Source organism: Cebus imitator, unplaced genomic scaffold (genome assembly GCF_001604975.1).
Source record: "Cebus imitator isolate Cc_AM_T3 unplaced genomic scaffold, Cebus_imitator-1.0 Scaffold145, whole genome shotgun sequence".
Lineage (NCBI taxonomy): Eukaryota > Metazoa > Chordata > Mammalia > Primates > Cebidae > Cebus > Cebus imitator.
The window spans coordinates 2,228,336-2,254,709 of NW_016107460.1; the positions used below are offsets into that span (position 1 = coordinate 2,228,336).

General features: G+C 37.9%; 1 protein-coding gene and 1 non-coding gene across 4 annotated transcripts in view; both read left to right on the plus strand.

Annotated features, from left to right (window-relative positions):
* The window catches only part of LHFPL6 (LHFPL tetraspan subfamily member 6), a 256,249-nt gene that overhangs the window by 132,478 nt on the left and 97,397 nt on the right, over window positions 1–26,374 (plus strand). The window lies entirely within an intron of this gene.
* Window positions 22,650–22,750, plus strand: LOC119473292. The gene has a single exon (XR_005202497.1). It is a non-coding gene; the product is annotated as a small nucleolar RNA U13 (small nucleolar RNA).

Genomic DNA, 26,374 nt, shown 5'->3' on the forward strand with positions numbered 1-26,374 from the left:
TATATATATATATATATATATATATATATATATATATATATATAATTTTTTTTAAGTGAGTAGAGAAAGGAAATGGTTAGCTGGATTATTCAAGCCTCAAATGCCTACTCACTTTAAGTTCTGCAGATAACTATTGCCTCCTGCAGTACTTTCCTGATGTTCCTTCACATCTTTGTCTTCCCCGAGGCGTAAGTAATTGCTGATAATTTGAGCCCTCTAGTGCTTTGCTGTGTCTCTACTGCAGTAGCAATTCTACTTCAGTGTGATTGTACCTGTCTGCCTCTGGGACTACAACTGGTGGTAATGACCTTGTAGGAAGAGACAACATGTTGCATTTTCATCTTTGGTTTCCCCAGTGCCTAGTACCCAGCAGATGTTCAGCAAATTCTTTGAGAAATTAATTACCTTTTGATTATATGTTTCACACTGCTGAGAAGCTCTATGTAGCTTACTTGGTCAATCAAAACTCACAAACATCTACTACAAGTTTATTCTATTATCCTGTCTGGCCTTCCAAAGACAGAGATTATTGTATGCTCTTGATGACCTTTTTTTCTAATTTATTTTCAGTCCTGAGCATGAACCCATTTGCTTTCCCTCAAGGTGAGCAAGGAAACAGGGCTGACATAGGGAGGATTTGGGGGTCATGCCCAGGTGTGGGCAGCCTGATGTAAAGCATCCTGGGGGAGCCCCCTATATTCCACAATGGATGTGAATGTAACACCACAAAGGAAGGTATCAGCCATCTTGAAGAAGGAAAGGAACCAGGGTTATTTGAACTACACTGGTAAAGAGGGAAAGTACATGGTGGTGGGTGGTTTGCAGATGGCAGAGGAGAGGGTAGGGATAGAGCCATGAACTAAATGGCCACAAGAATCTCAGTCTCAGAAGTATTTTGAACACTAAGTTGCATGCAGCAGATAGCGCGTGTGTTGCAGGGTTACCAAGTGCGAGAGAGGTGGGGAAGGAAGGAAAAGAACCTACTGGAAGGTCAGGAGACAAAAGCAGAGTGAAGTACTTTGAGGATGGCTCTACTTGTAAGAGAGTGAAGAAATGTCTTGCTGTGGTGACTGGTGCCTTATAGTTAAAACCTTTATGAATAGGATTTTTTCTCATAAAAGAGTTATTGCTATCCTAGGCCTTATTCAGTTAGGCTAACCTGAGACATACTAACTTAGTTAAAATATTTCTAGCATTAGAAACAGTGTTTTGGGGTTTATTTGATATAGTGTTGCAATTTGAACTTGATATAGGTTTACATTGGGCATTTTCCAGCTGTATAAATGGTGAAATGAGGATGCTGATCATAACCTTAATTCCTTTATGAAATCAACATTGAGTTTTTGATACATGAAAAGCAGTCCAAGACTTGGCTTCTTCTGAGAATTGTAATCATATGCAGAGAAGTCATAAGCGGTTGTTAACGAGAATGTAAAAGGGTAATGTTAGATGTTTTTGATCAGGAAGGTGTATTCAGACCATTTCCTGGGGATATGAATAATCCTTATGGATTTCAGAGTGCAAACCATGACATTATTTTTAGGACATGGCCAAGGATAAAGAGATACATCATGAAAGCATTATGCCACTGACAGAAATGTTAAGATATTTCATGGCTCTTGGCCCAGTTCGAGAAGTCAGCCAGCACTTCCCCCCCGCCCCAGGAATTGCTCAAGACCAAATGGTTCTCCAGTTGATTGGAGCACCAGGGATATCAAAGCACCCAGTTCCTGCTGCCCATACTTAGCTTACTCTTTGGGATCAAATGATTAAAACTGAGAGAAATTCAGGATTACTCCAAAACAGCTATAAAGGGAACTGTTTAATGTTCATTTTTCTATTACGGAAAAATAAGAGAATAAGCAAGAAGAAAGAAGTAATGAATTTTCAGAAAGGAATTAGGAGAAACAAGATAAAGGAATATCAAATACATAGGCTTGCAACAGATCAGCTAACACTAATCAATGGGTTTACATTATGTAAAATAAATGTGAAGACTTGGGTTTATGTAGGTTGGTGAAAAAGATAGCAGTGGAGCAGTGCCATTGAGGAAAACTTTATTGGCATTGAATGTAAGGGATGTGGAACCAAGAGGAACAAGTACTGTATTCATTTGACAGGCATGGGGCAAAGGGGAAGACTTCCCCTCTGTTTTTTGAGGCTTTCCTGAAAATGACCTTGCAAGGGCAGATTAATAGAAAAGACATACAAACTTATTTAATGTGCACAGGATCACAGGAAAGTAATTCCTCAATAGCCCAATGGGGTCCAGATGCTTATTTACCCTTCTTCATAGGGAAAGGTGAGATGGGGAGAATAAGGCAATTTCAAGAGTGGTAAATAATTTTTATGGGGAGTGAATGAGACGAATGCTCAGATGAGGATTAGCAAATAATTCTTTTTGGGAATAAACAGATAGTACTTTGGGACAAAGTTCATCTGGGCTCTAGGTGTGGTGTTTAATATTCAGTCTCTTCCTCTATGATGTGAATTTAATTTTCTCTAATTAATGCAAGTTTAGGGAGAGATCAAAACTATTTGCATTTCTGATTGGTGGATCTAGTTTTCAGGTAGGTAGAGGAACTTCAGAGAACAGCTTCATGCAGTGCTTTTAGAGAGAAAGAGGAATCAGAGACAGGAGGGGGGTTGGCCAGAGAGAACTTGAGGCTGCTTCTTTAATTCAGCATGTCAAAGTGCCATATTTCAGGGTACTGTTTGCCGAACCACAACACAGGCAAGAGGAATCCTTAACCCTGTGGACACCTTTCAAAATTTGTGAAAGATGAATGCTGAAAATAGTTGGGAGGATATTCCTTCATTCACTCATTCAGCAAATGTGTATGAAATGTTTTCCATATGTCAGGCATGGTACTAAAAACACAAATAAGACATGGCACCCAAACTGAGGAGACTTAGGGTTTAGAAGAAAGATGGGAATCATATGTGAATAAGGGCAGTTAAGGGGAAGAGTAAGGTGGGGCACAAAGGAGATAGAAAAGAATAATCTCACCTGGCCGGGCACGGTGGCTCATATCTGTAATCCCAGCACTTTGGGAGGCTGAGGTGGACAGATCACTTGAGGTCATGAGTTCAAGACCAGCCTGGCCAACATAGTGAAACGCTGTCTCTACTAAAAATACAAAAATTAGCCAGGCGTGGTGGCAGGTGCCTGTAATCCCAGCTACTTGGGAGCCTGAGGCAAGAGAATAGCTTGAACCTGGGAGGTGGAGGTTGCAGTGACCCAAGACTGTGCCACTGCACTCCAGCCTGAGTGACAGAACGAGACTTTATCTAGGAAAAAAAAAAAAAAGAAAATTTCGGGTTCTCTCTGTGAATTGGGATCATATTTGCTGTAGCTCCTTGTCTAATTTTATCAGACTTGTCTGTTTTTCTATTCACATGGCACACTCATATGTTTTATCACTTTGTCACTAAGTAACAAAGATCAATTTATACAAAATAGTGTAAGACATAAAACAAACCAAATAGATGAATGATGATCGTGTAGAATTTCTATGTTTAGCTCTTATATATTTGACATATGGTTACCTGAAGTTACTTAGAAAAACCTGCATCAGAAAAACAAATGTAATTTATTCTGCTGTGTCTTTATATGAAAAATGCTTAAGAAATCTGATTAGAAAAGTGTTTGCCAATGAAGTGCAAAGTCTTATATATTAATAGATCCTCATTTATTACTTGTTGCATATGGGTATGAGAATGAAAAGCAAGGGCTTTAATTACTTTTGTAAATACTGTAAAATGAGAAGATATTTCAAATCACCTAGAGTCACAAAATTTGCCATTGGCTAATTAATAGTTCAGACCTGGCCATATGATTCCAAAGCTGGGGCTCCAAACTACTAAATGGATCTTTCCATACTGTGACCTTTGCAAGGTCAGGACCTGTGTAGTAACCATACTCTTAAGGTGCTTCAAATCTTTTAAACAACATGATAAAGTACAAATACAGAAACATATTCATCCCTGATTTTCTTGCAACGTGCAGCAGTCCTTTTGCATTGCCCAGGGCATAATCAACATTTTTCAGCTTGAATTCATGCTGATGTCAAGTGGAGGTGAACCTAGATTGGGAGATATTCCTCTTCCCCTTGTGGCCCGTTGTGCCTAAGTGTTCCATTTTTCTCAGTCTGGGAGTATCTAGAATTATGTGGCAATATTGAGAGAACCTTAGAAAAATCAATCAAACAAACAAACTCAGATCCAAACATTTAGGCTGAATGTTTTTAAGACTTACTAAATCATGTCTCCAAATCTCTTCTAGTGAAAGATAGCTGAAGAATAGAAAGAAGTAGCTGTTCCCCCATGAAGGGGAACCCCTCTACTCAAAAGGCTGGCATTCGAGACGGGAGTGCTATTTTCAAGAGCACAGGGCTCCAGGGAAGACCATGAACATTCAACCCAGTAGTGCCACACTTAGGATCCCAGTCACAGGATGGTGGAAGGAGCCGCCACTCATCCTGTCTAGTTCAATCTTCTGAGCAGTGCAAGGAAATCCTCCAGACATACACCTTGCTAGGTCATTGCTAACTGCTGCTAGAATCTTTTGCAGTGAAAGGAACTCTTTTCACCATGCAGCTGCCTCCTTCCTTTTTCTTCATGTTGATTCAAAGCCAGGATCCTCATAATGTGCTATCTCTGTTCTGTGAGGCCACCCTGAAATTCTAGCCCTGTAAACCACATGGGATGGACTTGAGACGTCTTTTCCTACGAATGAGCATTTCAGATATTTTCAGACAAGATGACTAAGTCATTTTCCAGACAAGCAACCCTAGTTCTATGACATGCTCAACTCTGAACTATTCCCCTTGGAATTGGGTGCCTGGCACTGAGGGTAGCATTTTGGTGGGATATGATCTGAAGACTGTGGGAGTCTGATTTTTAAACTTAAAATTGCATTAATTAAATAGTAGTAATTTGAAATTTTGGAGTATGTTAGAAAAGTAGTTCCTAAATTAGGGGAATGAGTTCTTTGGAGGTCACAGAGACAGGCAAGAGCCTGGGATCTTTTAGCTCTAACTCATGTTCTGTCCGGGAATCACCTTGCTGAATGTCTTGTGAATGATAAGTTGGCATGCTGCTAGCAGTGTCCATCACTCTAAACATTTATATTGGAAAAGCCATTTTAATACTTCAAAAAAAGTGATTACAAAATATTATTATTTTATGGCTACAATCGATAAGCTGGTGGGCATTTTCTCTTTGTAGTTTCTGATTTCTCTGAAATCCCATGAGAAGAATGAATCTCTCAGGTGATCAAATCTTCCATTTTTTCTTTATTGCCATAGCAACTAAGTCTGTCTTTACTGCTCAAATTAGTTAATCAATTGTGGTCTCTGATTTATGCTGTTTGACAGCAGTCATTCCTGAAGATTATGGGCTCTTTGTTCTTCTTTAGCTAATAAGTGCCCCATTAGAAGACAGTACTCCCAGATATAAGATGCACTGAATTATCTGAAGGACTCCTTCAGTATACGAGTCTGAGATTTCATTGCAGTATAATTAACTTGAATAACAGTTAAGGCTGTGTTTTCCCCCAGTGTATGTTATGATTAAGGAGTGAAGTAAGTACACAATTCCCAGTTCTCTGGAATAGGTCATATACTCTATTTCTGTAGTAACCAAATATTCAAAATGCAAGTCAAGACATTAGGTCAGACAGAAAAAAAAAAAAAAAAAAAAGACTGTGCTTTTTTTTCCCCAGTTGAGTCTTTCAAACTATAGTTTGAAAACAGCATAACTATGCTGTTAGTTAATAGACTTCATGTTATAGAATAAAAGAACTGCAGATTTGGGCTTCTCTACATTTTTTTGTAGTGGGCTAGTATTAAAATATGTCTTTTACATGCATTCTCTCATATAGGGTTAACTACTGTGGTTCATTCCAAATTCCATCTTAATTGTCTTTAGTAACTATTTGTTTTATGGTTTTATCTTCAGTTTCATTTTATTTCCTTCTCTGTTTAGCTATTTTCACTTTGTTGGTCTGAGTCAAATGTGAAATGATTATCCTTTGCTGTTGTATATAGGATCTATTTCCAGCAGCCCCTCAATTTATTGATTTGTATCAAAATTGTTATTAGAAAGATTTAACTGGCCCCAAATATCACTTCTAGTATTACATAATCCACCCATTCTCATGGAGTTTCTATGCTCTACTGGAGACTTTTTTAATGCACACTCTTTTGAGTCCTAATTCATGGACTGCTTAATTGCTGAGCTTATAAAAAAAAGAAATGTACCAGCCTGGCCAATGTGATGAAACCTCGTCTCCACTAAAAATACAAAAATTAGCTGGGTATGGTGGCAGATGCCTGTAATCTCAGCTACTCACCAGGCCGAGGCAGAAGAATCACTTGAACCTGGGAGGTGGAGGTTGCAGTGAGACAAAATCAAGCCACTGTACTCAAGCCTGGGCAATAGAGTGAGACTTTGTCTCAAAAAAAAAAAAAAAAAAAAAAAAATGTAAATCACAGACCTACTGGAAAACTCACCTTTTTGAGTACCTCCCTAGTTCACAGTGCCGTCTGTGCCTTGCATATTTTACTTATGTAGAATGTATGAGTTATAGCTCCAAATTTCAATTCTGGCATAGCCTTGTCAACAGCAACACAAGGGCTACTTCTGTATAATAAGGACCTTCATTTCGAATCAGCATCAATATATTAGGTTTGCTCAATTTGCATGTCTAGAATCCTATAGCCAGGTGGGCAGGAATAGCAGACTATCTGCAGTATGTCATATTTGCAGTCCACAAATCAGGGCTTGTTAACTTGCATGCAACCAATTATAGCATGAGTGTGCTGCAGCAGAACCCTCAGTAAATCAATTACTGCAAGAGAATTCCCCACTACAAAGAATGAAAACTATGAAGTTTCATACCTCCCTGCCCTTTTCTCTCCTAACTTGCCTAATTGAAAGTCTGTGGCTGAAATATTTAGACTTTTCTCATTCAACTGTGGAGCCTCTACACCTACAATAGGATTCATGATCTGTTGGAGGCACCTACCTAGAGACTAAGGTACTATGACCTTTACCCCTACCTCAAATAAATATTGGTAGGCATGATATGTATTAATAGGAAAGTTTGAATAGATTACTTTATATTGGATATTCTTTTGTTTTGCTGAATAGTTTTATAATCAATAGTATTCTTCTAAGACTACCATTGATGAGTTTTTAATAATTATATAAAAACTGGTGGAATAAACATAGTAAGATTCAGTGTAGATTTTAGCTGTACCTTTCTTCAGCTCAGTTTGACAGTGTGTAAATTAACAATGAACAAAATGGTTTCACGACTGGGGAGAAGTTGTAGGGTTGATGGTAGGGGAAGTTGAGTCATACAGGGTTGAAATAATGACCAGACTCATACCAAACATATAAGTGAAGGAGGGCCATGAGCATTTGCTGGTTGATTCTGCATTCTTGCCATGGCCCAGAATCTTTCCAATCATCTTTCAACCTGGGTTGACAATAGTGATGAAGCCCATTTCCTGTCTCTGTCAGAGATCACCTTATCGGTGAGGTAGAGGAAGACTACACCCATGTGATTCCCTTGGGATGCTGATTTTCCTTGGGAGCTACTTTTCTCTCCTGAACATGCTTATGGCACCCTTGTTGGAGAACTGGAGAGCATGAGTTTATACGATTACCGCCAGATTTGACTAAGCCTTTTCCTTGAAGTTAAACATGGTAGCACCCTGAGCCCCATCCCGAAGAATGAATCCAAGCTTCTCAGGGGTGATTTTCACCTTGTCCCCACAAACGTAAATTCCTGAGGCTTTTTGAAGGTCACAGTAGCATTGGAAAGGACACCCCTGGAACTTGGAATGACGCAGACTTGAATTAGATTCTTGCCTCTGCCATGTACTGCTGTGGGACTTGCCTGGCTTTATTTTCTTATCTGTAAAACAGAGACAGGAATGTCCACTGCCCACTTCACAGAGTGAGAGGGTAATGAAAAGTACATAGCCTGGTCTGTGGCACTTATTTGTTGCTTAATACAGGTTTGTGCACTTTCCTTAAAAGCCCTTGAATGATATATAACTTTATAGGGATAGGATAACAGAGTTTGGACATATTTGTAGAAGGAAACGACTTTCAACATCTTGACAATTAAGTGAGGGAGAGATTATTTGCAGTTTGCTAACATTTCCTAAAGCTGTGGTGTGTGATACACTAGGACACACATTTTTTTTTTTTTAAAGGAAACCAAAGCAAAGGAATTTTAACTAACTATAGTATATCAAGGCAGCACTGTTTTGAAGGATCAAGCCTTGGCTATAACAGTTATCATGGTGACAATTTGATAAATAAATCCTTAGGGGAGTGTTTCTGAGGGTTGAGCTGCCTCTTCTTCCAAAGGTGGTGTTAGCACAGTGTCATCCCCAGGCTGTCTGAAGAGGGAAATAATAAGAGAAATGGAATTAGTTGCTGAGTGTCTGCTCTGTCCATAGAGAGTTAGAGAATTTGTAGTTCAGTGAGAGGAGACTGGAGCCTGTTGGAGGCGGGAGACCCAGTAGTGTCAGCCCCACCTCTGCTAAGCACTGCCTCGAGATGAGAGCTGACTTTGAAACATTCCCAGATGACAGACTCAGCCACAGGGCAGTTTTTTTTTAAGTGAATCCTAGTTGACTCTTCTATCTTTGTTGTGAGAGATTTCTAACCCTAAAGAATTCGGGAATTAAAAAAAAATATTGATAGTTGATGATATGGCAAATGCCTGGAATAGGCACATATTTAGGGAAGAAGAAATTGCAATGGGATGTACGAATGTATCCTGGGCTGAGACTGTTTAGTGCAAATACTTCAGCAGCAGGTTTCTGGGTAGGTTTTATTTTTGGGTTTCCCAGCTGTCCCGTCACCTTCACCCTTTTTGGCTCCCTTCCCCGGGTATAACTAGTTAAAGGTCATGCTTTTTTGTTTGTTTATTTTTCCTTTTGGGCATAGACTAGCCTTAGCATCTCTGAATATAAATCATCTTTGATAATGTCTCAGCTGTCAAGATAAATTTGCTGAAGGGGTGATAACTTGTTATGATGTTAAAGTTCTCCAGTTTGTCTGTGGGCTATGGAACCAGACTCCTCCCCTAGTTGCCCTCATGGATGTAGCTGTAAACATTACACAAATGGTGCTTATACACTGCTGGTCGGAATGGAAATTAGTTCAGCCACTGTGGAAAGCAGTTTGGAGATTTCTCAAAGAGCTTGAAACAGAATTACCATTTGACCCAGCAATCCCATTACTGGGTATATACCCAAAGGAGTAAATCATTCTACTAAAAAGACACATGTGCATGTGTGTTCATTGCAGTACCATTCACAATGGCAAAGACATGGAATCAACCTAAATGCCCGTCAGTGTTACCCTGATAAAGAAAATGTGGTACATATACACCATGGAATACAGTGCAGCCATAAAAAAGGACAAAATCATGTCCTTTGTAGCAACATAGATGGACCTGGAGACCATCCTAAGCGATTTAATCAAGAACAGAAAAACCAAATCCTGCATGTTCTCACCTGTAAGTGAGAGCTAAACACTGAGTAAACATGGACACAAAGAGGGGAACAATAGACACTTAGGAAAACTTGGGGTTGGAGGGTAGGAGAGGGCAAGGACTGAAAAACTACCCATCAGGTATTACTCTTATCACCTGGGTGACAAAATAATCTGTATATCAAACTCCCCTGACACATAATTTACTCCTGTAACAAACCTTCACATGCACCCCTTAACCTAAAATAAAAGTTAGAAAAAAAAAGCACCATGCATGTCTTGTTTTAAAGCAGTGGCAGAAACACAGAGCAAGTCTTTTCTCCCTATTAATATTTTCAAAGAGCAAATGAAATGTCTGCTTCAAGGGAGCTAGTATGTAGAGTGTCTGTTAGGAGTTCAGGTCATTAAGGAGCATGACTCTCAAAACAGCCAACAATGTTTGCATTTGTTTTGCCATCAGATACTGTTTATTAAGGACGCACACATGTTGTTCTGGGTTCTGTACCAAGTAACTTGAAAGAACCCACTATTGCTGTTTAAGAAATCATAATTTAGAATTGCTAAGAGAGAGATGCTGTGAATCCTGCGCCAGCTGCCTGTTTGGGTTGTTTTCTGCCCTCAAGCTTAGACCAATGCTCACATTGTGTCAAAAGCCAGCACTTTTAATATTTCCACCATGGCTCTTGTTGTATCACCTCTTTAGACTAAGGAAAGGATTGGAGTTCTGATTAAGTAATTTGATCAGAGCTCTTTTAATTATCTTACTACCATTGGATTCTTGAACCTTGACTTGTGTTAAGGTAGATGTGAGCTATGCTCTTTCTTGAGCCTGTCATGTTTTATGGGTTGTAACAAGTAAACTACCGAGCATCCTATGATGTGAGCTTTTGGATGAAACACCTGATGGTTTGCAGAGATCAATTAGTCATAGCATGAGAAGAGAAATTTCCGTAGATGTTCAAGGCATTAATTGAATTGTGTAAAGAAAGTTAAGAAGGGGAGGGATTAAGACGAAAAGATATGTATCTTTTTGTTAAAAAAAATCCTCTTATTCCACATTCTTTATAATAATTGTGGAAATCTAGAAGAGTTGTAAGGTATACTGATATGTCAACACCAGTTAGGATATTGTGAAACCTAGTTTTAGCAATTTCTTACACATCAATACCCCTGCTAAAATGAGGCACATTTTTCTGAAGGTGTTTAGGTTTTAGGTTGCTGGAGTTTTTGTTGTTGCCACAAATGATTATCCCTAAGTTCACATGATCATGTTTATAGCCTCAACTTTGTGGGACCCTCAGGCTATCTTGTCAGGCTGAGTTTTAAAATTCCAATCTGAACTGTGAAGACATGACATTAGGGAGGCAAATAAGAGTGTATAACTAAGAAAAATGTTGTACCCCAAAGGTTTAAATTCCCATAGGAAAGAAAGTTTTGCTTTCAAAGGTTAATATTGCAGGATAGAACAGTCAATAGTTGTTTCTCCTTAATGTTAAAGCACTGAAAATTACTGATGAATTAGCTACCTTCCAGCCAGCCCAGATCCTGAGCAGGGTAGAACCACTTGTGACTTTGTGTCCCTGGCAGCTGGCACAGTGCTCAGTCTTCCACATGTTCTCAGATTTGTTGGAAGGGAGAAAAAGAAGGGAAAGAAAGAGAAAAGTAAAAGCATGAAATAGAATTAATTAAGCATGAAATAAATGAAAACAGGAAAGAGTAAGGGAGAAAGAAAACAGAGTGAAGTAAATGGAACTGGAAAACTGGTTTGTTAACACACACAACACATGCATGCCTGCGCGCGCGCACACACACACACAAACATAAACACACACACACATTAAGAAACTTGTCCAACTGTTACGGACAGACCTGGAACAAGAACACAGGCAAGTCTTTATAATCTATGTGCCTGTTGTCCCTCTGTTTTGTAGTAGGAAGTCATTTCATGGACATTTTGAAAGCCTTGAAGAGAATTATTAAAACGTATAAATTAAAAGTCCTTGGAAGGGAAACCATGCCTTAAACTAAGTTATTTACATTGAAGAGAGGCAAGTAAGATTTTAAAAGGCCCCAGGAAGGTTACATTTCATAGGAAGAAAAAAAGTACATTGGAAACACCTGGAAAGTAATTCTTCAAGTTATTTCTTTGGTATTTCCTTACAATATTTTAATTTTACAACGAAATAGTATATTGGAAGTCTCGTGTCTCATGTTCCCATCCAAATGTGGACTTCCTAACCCTCCTTTTTTTTCTTTCCTAGTTTGTAGTTATTTTCTCTCTCTCTACCCATTGTATTTGGTGTCTGACTCTGCCTGCCTTTTTTTTTTTTTGAAACAAGCTATTTCTGTGTTGCCCGGCTCACTGCAGCTTCTCCCAGCCTCAGGTGATTTTCCCATCTCAGCCTCCTGAGTAGCTGCAACTACACGTGCAGGCCACAATGCTTGGCTAATTTTTTTGTATATTTTGTAGAGGAGGAGTTTTGCCATGTAGCCCAGACTATTCTCAAACTCCTGACCAAAAGTGATCTACCCGCCTCAGCCTCCTGAAGTGCTGGGATTATAGTTGTGAGCCACCACGTCCGGCTTGCTTGCTTTCATTGCCCTCAACATTCCTTCTCACATCTTTTGTTTTCCTAGATGTGTGTCTACTTGTATTGCCCAGTTCTTCCTCTGCTTTTCTCATAACCTTTTCTCCTAGCAGGTACTTTTCTACTGTTTTGCTTTGTTTTGTTTTGTGGTTTTTGTCAGCTATTCTTTCTCCTGCTTGGCATTCCTCTCTCATTTTCCTCTTTAGCTTTCTTTCTTCCATTCTTCACCACTCCCATCCTTTTTTCTCCCCTTCTTCAAGGTTTACTAATGGCAAACTGTCATTGGAAATCTGTTACAGGATTAAGCTATTTCTCCATGATGTAATTGAATGCACCTAGAATCTGCTGTTATTACTGTCTTACGGCTTATAACACTTTCCCCCAGAATATAATCAAAGCTCTTGGATGACATTTATAGTGGTGAAAGGTAGTCTATTTGGGCTGGACTTGACGTTTTAGGATCAATATTTCTGATCACTCTTTTCTCAAAATCTTAATTTAACCGTGTTACTCTGTGGCCATTTTCTATGTTCTTTTCTATAATACCAACAGTCAGTGGATAAATAGGAATATTTATGTAATTTTAACTTTTATTTGTTATTAAGGTATTATTTTATACAGTACAATTCCCCTATTTTAAGGGTATGGCCTGAGGAATTTTGGCTGTTCAATTGTTTAGTCACCACCACTGTCAAAATATACAACAGTTCCCTTGTCTTAAAAAGTCACCAAGTCACCTTCTCCCTTTACCACATACCTGCTTTTTTTCATTGTGGTTTTGCCTTTGTGCAAACAGAAATGGATTGCAGAGTCATATGGTAAGTGTACCTTTAATATTACAAGAAGTTGCCATACTGCTCTCCTAAGTATCTGTATGATTTTGCATTTTTACTAGCAATGTATGAGAGATCTACTTGCTCCACATCCTTTCTAGCACTTGGTATTGTGAGCCTTTTTAACTGTAGCCAGACTAGTAGTGTGTAGTGATATCTCATTGAGATTTCAAGTCACATTTCCTGAATAACTAGTAATGTTGAACTTCCTTTCATGTACTTACTGCCCATTTGTATACCTTCTTATGCACAGTGTCTGTTCAAATCTTTTACTCATTTTTAGATTGTTTTCTTGAATTGTAAGAGTTCTTTATATATTGTAGATATAAGCTATTTGTTGGACGTATGTATTGCAAAGATACTCTCCTAGTATGTTCCTTATGTTTTTGTTAACTGCGTTTTTTCAAATATAAGATTTTTCATTTTGATAAACCCGTTTTATCATTCTTTTATAATTTGTACTTAATAAATTTAATATCACAAATATTTTTTCCTGTGTTTTCTTCTAATGTTTTAGCTCTTATGTTGAGATTAATAATTCATTTAATTTTTGAATGTAGTATGAGGTTCTTTTGTTTTTTTCCATACAGATATCTAGCTGATCCAGCACTATTTGTGGAAAAGTCTCTATTTTCCCTCATCGAATTTCCTTGACATCTTTGTCAAAAATCCATTAATATGGCGAATTACATTAATTGCCTTACATTCCTGGGATAAATCCCATTTGGTCATAATATATTATCCTAATTATATATCATTTCATTCTATATATTAATATTTTGTAAAGAATTTTGTAATTTCCTTCAAGCCAGGAAATTCATAGATCTCTTGACTTTTCCCAATTTATCAGAAGTGAAATTCTGTGTTTCTGCTATCTAATATTAGCGTTTTCCAGATTTGGGAGTAAAGTCAAATCCTTGAATTGTTATTTTCTAAACGATCCTCTGAAGTTTGGAGGAACAAATATATTTATCTCCAAACGGCTCAATTTTCTGCTAGTCTGCAAATTATCCCCAGGAAGACGTGGCTCAGGTTGGTTAATAGGCACTTTTAAGAAACTGACACTTGTCTAGATGTGAGACCAAATAAGTTAGCAATGGCTTTTGCCCTCAGGAAGCTTGTGTCCTTCTCTTGCTTGCTACTAGATTGTTTCTGTTTCCTTGTTAACCACTCTGAGTAACACATTCCAGCTCTTTCCACTTCCAGCCTCTGGCAGTCAGAACTCTAAGAGTCAATATATTTGTGTCCTGCTTAGATGGCGATGATATGGATTTAAATAAATGTGTTTCCATATTCGTAACATGGTTCATCAGAAATTTAATCAAATTTCTTTATTTATTTCCTATGTGTTTTGTTCAATTAAACAATGTGGGCTGTGTGCTTTAATGTGGTTAGAAAAAACAACTCTTTCTCTGCTGTCTCACATGGTAATCTTATTTGCCTCTGATGGCTGGAGCAGATGAAGTAATCACTTTGCAGCATTTGATAAATACATTACATTGACTGGGAGAAGCAACAAGAGACTCGGAAACCTTGTTCCCTGGTGAAATAAAATCAGGTTATTGTCCTCATAAACCATTTCTCTTCCTTAGGTTTCTGAGCAGGAGTCATTGCTGCTGTGACAAACATGTCTACTCTCTCTAGAACTAATGAAACTCTTGGCAGTTTAGAAAAAAGGTCATTGTTTTTGACAAAATGGAAAATGGGATTTGGGATTCAAATGATTTAGGTATTTTTATGCTACAAAAATTGATGGTATGTGGAAAAAAAGTCATACCTTTTCTTCTTTGATGGGAGCAGTGTGTATCTTCATATTCCATTATTTCAGAGCATGCTGTGAAACTTCAACTTTTTCACTCCCTGTGTTCTTCCATGACTAACCCAGATTGCAGCTCAGGGTGAGAGGCTGTGGCTGTCCCAGCTGTAGCTGCTCCAGGAGAAGTGTTCTCTGTGCTCTGGGGGCCCAGGACATTTTGTTGAAGGATTTAAACATGAAACAGCTGAAACCACTTGACGTGTGTGTGTGTGTGTGTGTGTGTGTATAGGGGCGGGGTGGCTTCTAAACAACAAGACTTTCTTTCTCACAATTCTGGAGATTGGGAAGCCCATGACCCAATGTACAAGCAGATTTAGTGTCTGGTGAGGGCCCATTTTCTGATTCAAAGACAGCTTCTTCCCCCTGTATCCTCACTGGGTGGAAGAGCACTTGACTTTCATTAACAGAATCTCCGAAGTGAAAATAATGAAAGTAAAAATGTGAAGGACACTCTACAATCTACAATAATATAGTAACAACATTTATTTTTCCAGATGAGTTTAAAATGCCAGCAATTATATACATTGTGACCTATTGGATGAAAATATTGTATCTCCACTCCTTAAACATATCAGTAGGAAGACAAAAGTGATGAATATGTGTAATAATAAATTCATTCTATCCATAAAAGACAGCTCTTTAAAGCACTAATGGTAATTCAGTGGTGCTAAAATGCAATTACAGAAAGAATTAAGTACCAAAATGGAACCCAGCTCTTACCCAGTCATCCTTTGATTATACTCTTAAGGAAATGTTAGAGAGAATAAATTGGAGTGTCACCAATCCAGAAGATCAAATGGTGTTGATTGTATTTTAAAGTATTAACTATAGGTTTTGATCATCTTAGTTTCATTTTTTGGATTATTAACCTGTCCTATAGAAATATACTACTTTATAATAAGACAAATTAGGATTATACTGGTAGTTTGAGATCTAATATTCCTTCAATTCTCCATTTTTCTTGAGAATCAGAAATCAGCTCTTGATTATCCCCAGGGATGAAGGGAAACTGGGTTGGACCATCCAAAGCAATCAGTAATTCTGAAATCAATTGCATTTGCCCAGGGGATGTAATAAAAGAACTCAATTGAAGCATATCTCAGGAAGTCTGCATATACACTCAAAACCCCTGGGCTTGACTTTGACTTTGGGCTTATCCCATTTTTCTCTGGTGGCCAATGAGCTAGAGCTGTATTGAAGAGAAAGTTAGTTTCTTCTTTTCCTTAACCATATCACGAACATGACTTGCTTATTGAATTCTTTCTCCAGTCATGGTAAACATTGCCTTAATTTGTCTGTGTTGTTCAACTCACACACATGCTGTTGAGTTAAAGAACGAATGTATGGACAACCTGCCCAGGGAAGGCAAGGGAATCACTTCATATCAAGTGGTTAGTCATGGGTAGAAGTAGAAATACTCTCTTACCAATGGTGTGGCCTGATTTTCACTTAGTTGCTTCTTCTATCAGTCTGTATTCCTTAACTGAGGTTCTAATGCTTGCCTTGCCAATGTTGAATATTTTAGTGAAATTTAAATAAGATAATCCATGTAATTTTTTAAAAATTTAAACATTATAAGAATCATGACACATAAAGTATTTTATTTGCTTTTTGAGATAAAGTGTTCTCTATTTTTAGGCAAAAGGTGCTACATGAGTTAAATGCGCATCATGATACACTTCAAGTCTACTCATTATAGAAATACTGCATAAGCCGAAAATTGATATAGCTCCATTCATCCTTCTTAATTTGCTAGATGATATCTTTTATTCTTTTGCTGCAATGTAAATTAAATGAAATATTGCTTAGATATTTTATTTGAATAAACTAGGCTTGTTTTAAGCCATAACTGCCATACCGTCACTTAAATGTAGTTCTTCAAATAAAGCCAGTGAAAATGTATTCTATTAGATGGAAGAACAACCCAACTCTGAGGTAAGACCAAAAAAAGAATAGTCTTCTGTGTTCTTCTGCCTGGTATATGCAGGTGAGTGAAGTCAGCAGTCTTCTCTTTATGCCAAGTGTTCATAAAAAGCTTTTGAAAGGTCAGGATTGTAGGGAGGCCTCTTTGTTCCTGGCATCTCAGTTTTTCCTAGGCTGCCTCTGGCACAAGTAGCCTTAAGGTCACACTTCTCTGGGGGAAGGAAACTGAGACAGATGGACAAAACCAGAAGATGGTACAGAACTAAAGAGAACAGAGCCAGCTAAGCAAGAGGAGGGCATTATAAAGGGAAAAGGACTAGGATGCTCTGTTTTTAAATGGAGTGTCTGTCCCAATAATACTATCAATGGAGATGTCTGTTTTTCACATCTAAATTTATGCACTGGCCATTATTCTTATGACTCTTCCTTTAGCTTGAATTACAGTCTTCAGCATCTTAACTGCGGTGTTTGAATGAGGCAGCAGAGAGGAACGTGTGCGAGACGCCCAGTGTCTGAGTATCGTCATAATGAGTCTAGCAGAGCCCTGCACAAAGTCCCCCTGTCACCCCACATTCCGATAGACATGTGAGACTGCACTGGGATCTGTGAAGAAAGGGAGAAGCGTCTCCCTACTGCTCCACTCTACATTTTAAAGGAATTATTGTAATATAGGCAATTGTGCTTTTATATTTGCATTCACCAAAACGTGTGACCACCCACCCCCCTTCTCTTCTCTAAGTTGAAGGCAGTATTTCTGAATTTGGTGATTTTGTATCAAAACCTGGGCTAACTGGCTTAGTATGTAAGAATTTCTCTTTGAACGGCAAGCATTTCAGATATTCAGTTCTTTTATTCCTCCATAATCTGGACTGGCTGAAGATTGTTTTTCAGTGCAATTTGCTGTGTTGATTTTCTTTTTCTGTGAAGCCTTGTCTGGATTAAACCTGTGTCCTGTGGATTGCTTCATTTCCCCCTGCAGCCCAGTGGGGAGTGGGACCAGCTGGTGTAATTCTGTTGACCTCATTTAAACTCTCTGTTATATATTCTGTCTCTCTTTCTTTCTTTTTTTATTTTTATTTTTTTACCTTGATATAGCTGTACATCACAAATTTTCTGTAGAAAGTTTTTGTTTCTGTAAAGTGTAGGGTTCCTCTTAAGGCTTCATGAAGATCATGTTCATTCAGTTCATGGCCCTAGTCCAAAAATATTTTTTAAACTCATCTCTTCTCAAAAGAGCAACACATATGGACAGGCACGTGCGTACACACACACACACATTTCCTGTAGTTTTACACTTCCGTTTTCTATAGTTTTATTACTATGCTTAGATAGGATTTTTCTCATAATATTTAACTGGAATTACATGGATATACTTGAATCTTTAGATCTTTAGGAATATTAGCAAAGGGTGTAACTTGGTAACACTTTAAAAAGGACCAGGAAAAGAGAATCTCTTTGGTTCAGTCTACTTTATGAGACTTATTAAAAAGAAAATATTAGCAGTAGAGACATATGCTGATGGGACATGTAAGGAATTAAACTATCATTATAAGGCCATGCTTTGTTATAAACAACTTTTATGTACTTTCTAAATGTACTACTTTAATCTTCTGAATAACATACATTTGAGTTCAAAACAAGCTCATTTAATAGCTTACAATAGTGCAAGTTTGGTTTCGTGGTTTTTGTGGAACAGTTTTCTTTATTTGGCTAGGGTATGTAATAGGTTGACTATGGGTCAGTTGTTTCTCAGAAAAGGTTATCAATGATTATAAAGCCTGATCTTCCTAAATCACAAAGCATATCCCAGCTTGGAAATCAATTTACTTGTTTGAAAATCATAATGCCAGTTGATGTTTTTCCGGTATCCATTATTAATCACCCAATATCTTAGTTGCTGCAGAATAAAACAAAAGTTCAGGTTTTCTTTTTTTTTACTAGAAATATGAACAAACTTAATATCTTCCATTGACTATGTAAATGATTTTTAATCACTCCTCTTCCCCTTTCTAAATAAACATACAAAATGGATCTCGTGACTGGGAGAATAACTGGACAAGTTTCATTTTAGCTTCAGTGCACGTTCCTGGGCACTCATAGGCCAGCAACTGGTGTTTACAATCCAGCTGTCCTCCAGAGAGTAGAAATAAAATATTACCTAGTATTAGTGTGAGTTAGAATAAAACTCTTCATGGTAAATTTGTGATAATTGAGGGTCCTAATATGTGACCTTTTAAATATAAGCTTTTGTTTTATTATTTTGACTTCTATTGTGACATTAATCACATTTTTCTTTCCAGGTCAGGGTCCCTACTGCTCAGTTACTGTATGTTTATAGTCTAATTTTATAATTGAGCTAAGTAAAATACTGTATGGGAAAATTATACAGATCACAAAATGTCCCATAATAATGTTAGCTGGAGCCGTATCAAATGGCTGATATTTGACTGTTCTTGACCTACAGAAATGGTATTCACTTAGTTCAGACCTCTACCAAAACCTCACTATTTAATGGTTCAAATCAAGAAGCCACCCACTTAGTGCACCTGGATGTACTAGCAGCACCCACTGAGTGCAGGCAAAATTGGCTCTTGAAGTTCTTAGAATCTAAGCACGGATAGATAGAGATACAGGTATCTCTTTATATAGCTGTATCTAGGTAGATATCTTACACCCCCCCACACAAACATACATATTCATATTGTTTTAAGCCTTTTAAATGGATAGCTTCTAAAATGGATTAGTACTTTTACAGCTCATTAAACTGACCAAAACAAACAAAATAGGAACTTTCTGAATGAATCAGACATCAGAATGGACGTCAACTCTTCTACCATGAAGGTAATACCATGATGCCAGTGAAACCGATTGAGTTATATTAGTTCTTACTGCAGTATCTTCAGAATATTGTGCTTTTTAAGCTTTGGTCAGTTTTAAAAGATTTTCTATTTTGTCTACTATTGTATCTCTGCTCTCATGGGATCTATAAGAAGTCCTAACCCCATTTATTTATGGCTTCTAACATTCTTTGGATTTAGAAAACAGGTCACCAAATTTGTAATATTTTTACGTAAAGCATAAAAGCAAATATTCTATGAAATCGATGGTGTATGAGTTTCCTCTCCAAGGGAGAGCAAAGAGTTTTATGGCTTGACTGTTGTGACTTGACTAATTGATTCTCAGTTGTGTTCCAAATACGTAAGATTGCCAGATAAGTATTTGTGGATAAATGAGATGTTATAGGAGGAAGCCAGGGAGTGTAAATCTGATCCAAATATGGTGGAAATTAGCTAACTATTCTATCTTAGTTTGAAATTCCTTTTTTTTTTTTTTTTTGCTACTTTCAGAATCATTGAACCCTTAACCATTGACCTTGGATGGACGTGGCAACTGAGTCACAGATATTGTGACTTTTAAATCTTTAGGTTGAGTTGATAGCACTCAGTTTTCAGTGTGGTCTCCAGTGGTATCCACAATAATGAAATCTTAATTGCTTGGATGATTTGCTCAATCTGTATATATCTCTTATGTTCTGTCCTGAAAATAAGTTCCATCGTATAAATTAAAGGTAAGGAAGTCTGTTGCATAAATTTAAGCTCATTTTAAATCCTAAACTTTAAATTGAATGTTAACTGTTTCACAGTTACAATATTTTTCAAATGGCAAAATTGCAAATCTACTTCTGTAAATAATATTGTGGAAAATCACAACAATTGCAATGTTGGAAAATACTTTTCCTATCAATACTATTTTTTCATATTTTCTAATTTCATATCCATTCACACCCTTGACCAAGACAAATTAGGACATTTTTTATTATAATGCTAACCCTTTATAACTGTGTAAGTAAAAATTACTTTATTTAATTTGTCAGGTTTAGAATTAGGTGTTAATGTCTTTGGTTTGCCATTTAAGTACATTTTACATATATGTGTTTAGTGCATATTTCAAGTAATAGTCATGAAATGTGGTAAGGAATATCACTGGTCTTTCAGAGCAGATGATCAATTCACAGTTGATGTGGACATCTGTATCTGTGAGCACTGGCAGCCCACGCAGCAGAGATGCGGTGGAAAAGCCTCCCCACTTTGTGAGGCAAGTAGCACCTCCCTTGCCCTATTAAAGCTGCAGACTAGGAATAAGTTTCCATTTTTGCACTGGCATGGTTGAGGCAGTTTTGGAAGGTCTGACAGTGTTGGGATTATCTTCTCAGATCAGATGACTCCTAATGTATCTGCCCACATTGTTTTGCCAGCTTTCAATTGGCCAGGCTCCCCAGTAAGCTCCTTTCATTGCAAATTTAGTCCCCTTTACAAAATAGAATATTACTCTTAGTTTTGTCCTGAAAAAAAGCACATTAAATAATTCATTATAGTCTTCCAGTAAATTATTCCCGTTATAGGCATTTTAAATATTTCCAAATGATCTTGTTGGATTAATATCAGTAAATTAAAAGTGTATTTCACCAGTCTGAATTTAGAGTTCTCTCATGAATGATGGTTTGGACAACCAAAAATTCTGTTAAAAAGAATTATAGCCATGTGATTTCTGTTAATGAGGCTTTTCCATATTTAAATCTAGAACTACCACCAAACCTAATCATAGCAATTTTGTACATTAAGTTGTACAACATTTACAGAAAATGAAAGTAGAATGGGAATGATGAATTTCTCTTGTGCCTAATGTCTGCTCTTACTTTTCCTAATTACATGATTTAGCCAGTGCACCCGATTCTTTAGATAACCTTGTTCCCGCCTCTTTAAAGCATCTTTCTCTATTTTGCAAACTTCACCACTTTCCTACTAATGAATAAATATGCATGAGACAGTACAGACAAAGCTCCTGCATAGAAGCAGGTCGTGTTCCATAATGTATTTGTTTGGACCTCAGAATATACTATGACATGTAGGATCTGAGCCTGATAGACAAGAGCGTACTTAACACAAAATGTACACTGAATAACAGTGCTATCGAACTGAGTCATCTTGGAGAACTTATTTCTATGAAAAGTGAGGCTTCCAAAAATTTAAATGCAAGCAACAAATCTGCTCTTACTGAAACTCTGTAGCTTTGAGATCTGTGCCTTACCACCACCCCTGAGAAGTGGGAAGAGACTCCCACAGTTCCGAATGTGTGATTGATTTGACTTGGTGCCTGGCTACAATGAAGGAGATTAGGAGTTTGGGAAGAGGGGAGCACAGGTATTCTGGGTCAAGGAGTTAGAGTGAAAATGGGAGGACTATGTGAAGGGTCTGGACTGAGGAAAAAGGAATGGAAGAACATCCCACATGAATTCCCTCCTTTTTTCTTATAATTTCCCCTTATCCTTTCTGTTTCTCACTTTCTAGACTTTTCAGAATTATCGATAATTTATGGAGGTAGAGAAAAGCAATGGCCCAAATACTATACTAGATCGAGGATGTAACTCCCTCTTCTCACATCCTTCCCTGTTCCTCTCTTGCTCTGTGAGAACTCAACCCTTGAGTGACCTTGGTGCCACTGGGTGAGGCTGAGTCCTGGGTGCAGAGTATACTCCATGTGTTGTTTAAGATACCTGAAGTCCAGTAGCAACAGGTGAGGGAAAGGGGATTCTTCTTTCAGGCTCTCTGGGCTTACATATCTTATTGGTTAGATTACTGCTTTTCATCTAGGACACACAGTATCTTTCATGGAGTACTCTCCAACTCAAGAATTCAAGATCTGATCTTACCTATGGGGTGGAGTTTAATGAGTCTGATGAAAAATTGGTGGTGTGGCCAGGATCTTCTTAAACACTTGATTCCTAAGTTAGATACATCAATAATAATAATAAAAAAAAAGATGTAGCGAAGTATAGGCATTATGAACAGCAAGAGAAAGTTAAAAAAAAAGGTTATAACATTTTCCCTTATAATTTCATCTGTTTTGGGATACGCAAGAGAGTCTGCACTGTACTAAATGAGGCACACTCAAAATCAGTGCATACTGATCCTTTTGTGGTTCATAAGCGTGATGATGAGTTTTACCATAATGTGTGACATGTGCCTCCTTTAGCCTTGTTAGGATGTTGGCACATTACCCATCTGATATGAAAAAAAAATCAGTACATATTTAACTCTGTGTTCCTATACAGGGCCAACTTAGATTTGTGGTTTGAAAGGATTTGGGCTCTGATTTGTTCATTTAATAATCTGTGGCTAGTTAACTGAGTTGGTTAGAATTCAGCTCTGGAGAGCTTAAGGTCAAGGGCTCAATTTCTCTGTGGACCAGTTTATCTTTCCTGTTTCATGGTCATTGATTACGCTTCTAATCCCTATTCAGGTGACTTGCAAACTTATATTATTGATTATGAGGGATTGGATATGGACAAATTAAAGCAAAACCTTTACCAGAACAAATTTATGGCATATAGTTGACAAGTCAAAATGGCATGCCACTTAGTATGGTGAAGTTTCGCGTTGGATGGGATTTTAAATGAAAATACCACTTTGCCACTTAACTAGAGCACTTTGGGCAATATGGTTTACTTTCCTAAATGTTAGTTTCTCTATCTACAAAATGAGGATGATGTCAGCCTCATAGGGAAGCTATGAGGATCACTGAGATCCTCATATACAATGTTGGCTGTGGTACATGGCTGGGACATGATCTTTGTTTACACTGGCCTAGTTCTCTCAGGGTATACTGTCCCGTGTTGAATGTCCTAGGGCCTCTGCTAACTCTGTGCTCTGCTGATGGTATCTGTTAAACTCCTGCACCCACTGTAGTTCATCAACAGCTGTCTCCAGCTATACATCAGGAGAGCTTGAGAGCTTGCCTATGAGGACAGTTTGTTCCATGATTTATCTTATTTCATAACACCTTTCAACTAAATGGTTCAGAGCGGTAGGAATTACAGTGCACAAGGAGAGGATGGGAGTCTCATAGAAACGTATGCAAAAGATAAGTAGGCCTACTCTGTTGGAGGAGGTTACATAGATGGACTTCAGGCTGTATCTGAATCTTAAGATTTCTTCCGCTTTATCAGGGCCTTCCAATGAGTTCTCATCCTAAAGTCATTTTCAAGTTTGTGCTCCTAACTACTCCGTTCATTTCCTCATTTGTAAATTTGTTAATCTCCCAGGAGAGGATTGAAACTAATAGGTATCATAAAGAAGACTTGGCATACAAATTATAAATAAGATCAATAAAAATATGATGGGATGATGCTTTTAAATTCTCCTTCTAAGATTATTAGCTTTTTTTGTGGAGAGAAAAATGCAAATGTGATGCTAACTATGAAGATCCATCTGTTGTACTTAAAGTACCACAGAAAAAAAGCCTAAATTTAAAGCTCTTCTGTAGTACTTTGCAATCTTTGAAGACTCATTTTGGAGAGGCTGTTTCCATTTCAAACAAACTTTGATATCCTCTAAGGTAGGATGTCTACTTGAAAGACTCTGAGATGCTAATTGAAGAGGCCAGTTTACTCTGATGTACCGCTCTTGTTTGTTTTATTCTGCTGTACCAAATATATACTTAATGGACAATCGAATAATTATTTGGAAAGAACTGTTAAGTAAATTATGAGAAGAAAACATTAGGTAACTACCAACCCCTGAGTACTTACTCAGCTCAGAATTTGTTTCTTTTAATACCTGTCCTGGGCAGGGATTCTAAAAAGTACTTTAATAAACATTTATTGAAATCTGTTCTATACTGAAGTCTTAGACTGAGCATTCTCTTAGTAATTTGGGTCAGGTCCAATTTAGGAGTTGAGTGAGAAATTCATCTGACCTCTCTCATTGTGTGTTTTTTAATTTGTAAAACTGGAAAATTTACTTTCAATAAATCTTCACAAAGTCCCCTGTTAAAGAACCTAAGTATTGTTAAAGCCCCAAATCCATGTTCTTTCCATTGTGTGATGTGATGTCATATGGTATAGAGATAGAGATTTATAAGTTATCATGGTAAAGGGACTTAGTCCATGTCACGCTGCTATAATAAAGTATCATAGAATCGGTAATTTATAAACAATAGAAGTTAACTGGGCTTATAGTTCTGGAGGTTGGGAAGTTCAAGAGCAAGGAGATGTGTCTTGTGAGGACCTTCTTGCTGCATCATAATAAGGCTGAAAGCATCACATGGTGACAGTGTGCCCAAGAGATAGCAAGAGAGGACTGAACTCACTCCTGTGATAATGACAAACTCACTCCTGAGGTGATGACATTAACCCATTAATAAGGGCAGCCCTGCTTCTGTGGCCTTTCTGGGCTCAGTCCACCAAGCGGCTCTCACAGGTTAAAGTCCTGGGCTGCTGTTTTTCCAGGCTGGAGTTGGACATTGGTGAGTCTGTGGTTCGTGGTCTCAGGGGCCACACCACTCCCATGGCTCCACTAGGCATTGCTCTAGCAGGGACTCTCTGCAGCGACTACCCCTGTGACAAGTCTTTGCCTGGCCCCCAGCCTGTCTGTAACGTCCTTTGAAACCTAGATGGAGGCCACCATGGCCCCACAACGCTTGCATTCTGTGTGCCTTCAGAAACAGCACCATATGGATATTACCAAGATTTATAGCTTGTACCTTGTGGAGTGGCAGGTCAAGTCACACCTCAGCTCACCTTGTACCATGCCCAGGGCAGCTGAAGGGTGCTGTACCAGAATTCCAGGAGTGGAGTCCCAAGGCAGTGTAGGGTAGTGAATGTTGAGGTCATGTACGTGCCTCTCTGGAAACCTTGCCCTTGAGGTACTTGCCTTGGAGATCTTTGAAATGCCTATTGTCCTATAGTCTTGATGAGTAGAACCTGCTTCCTTCTATCCATATGAATCTCCTTAGCAAATGTCTCTTGGCCATACCTTAGTATTCTCTCCTAAAGAATAAAAACAAACGTTTCTATTCTTTACATGGTCAGGTTGATAGTTTTCCAAATCTTTCCATTCTGCTTTCCTTTTAATTATAAATTCCATTTTTACATCATTTCTCTTTTCCTTCATTTTACTGTAAGTATCTAAAAGAAGCCATGCGGCAGCTTGCACAGTTTGTTGCTTAGATATCTTTCTTCTGCCAGATATCCTAGTTCCTCACTCTTAAGTTCTGCCTTCCACGAAGTTCTAGGACATGGACATCGTTCCATGAAGTTCTTTACAACTGTATAACTAAAATAAAGGATGGCCTTTATTCCACTTCCCAGTGCTCCTTGACTTATTATGTGGTTATATCTCAATAAACAAATTCTATGTTGAAAATACTAAGTCATAAATACATTTAACACACCTAACTTGCTGAACATCACAGCTCAGCCTAGCTACCTTAAACATGCTCAGAATGCTCACATTAGCCTATAAACAAAAGCCTATTGTGTAATCGAGTGTGGAATAGCTCATGTAATTTATTGAATACTATATTGAAAGTGAAAAACAAAATGGTTGTATAGGTACTGAAAGTACTGTTTCTATTGAATGCATATTACTTTCACACCATCATAAAGTAAAAAAAATTGTTTAAGTTGGGGACCATCTACATCTTGCTTCTCATGTCTACCTGACACTGTATGAGAATAGCCCTTACACTCTGTATTTCTACCAATATTCTGACCATGACCAGTTAAGTAATCCCTAGGAAGATTTAAATTCTCCCTACAGCTCTTGTCTTGTTCTGAGCCCTCACCAGAATTGCCATTACCACTCCATTCACAGCAATCTGGGCTTTTACTAGCCTGATGCTCCAAATTCTTC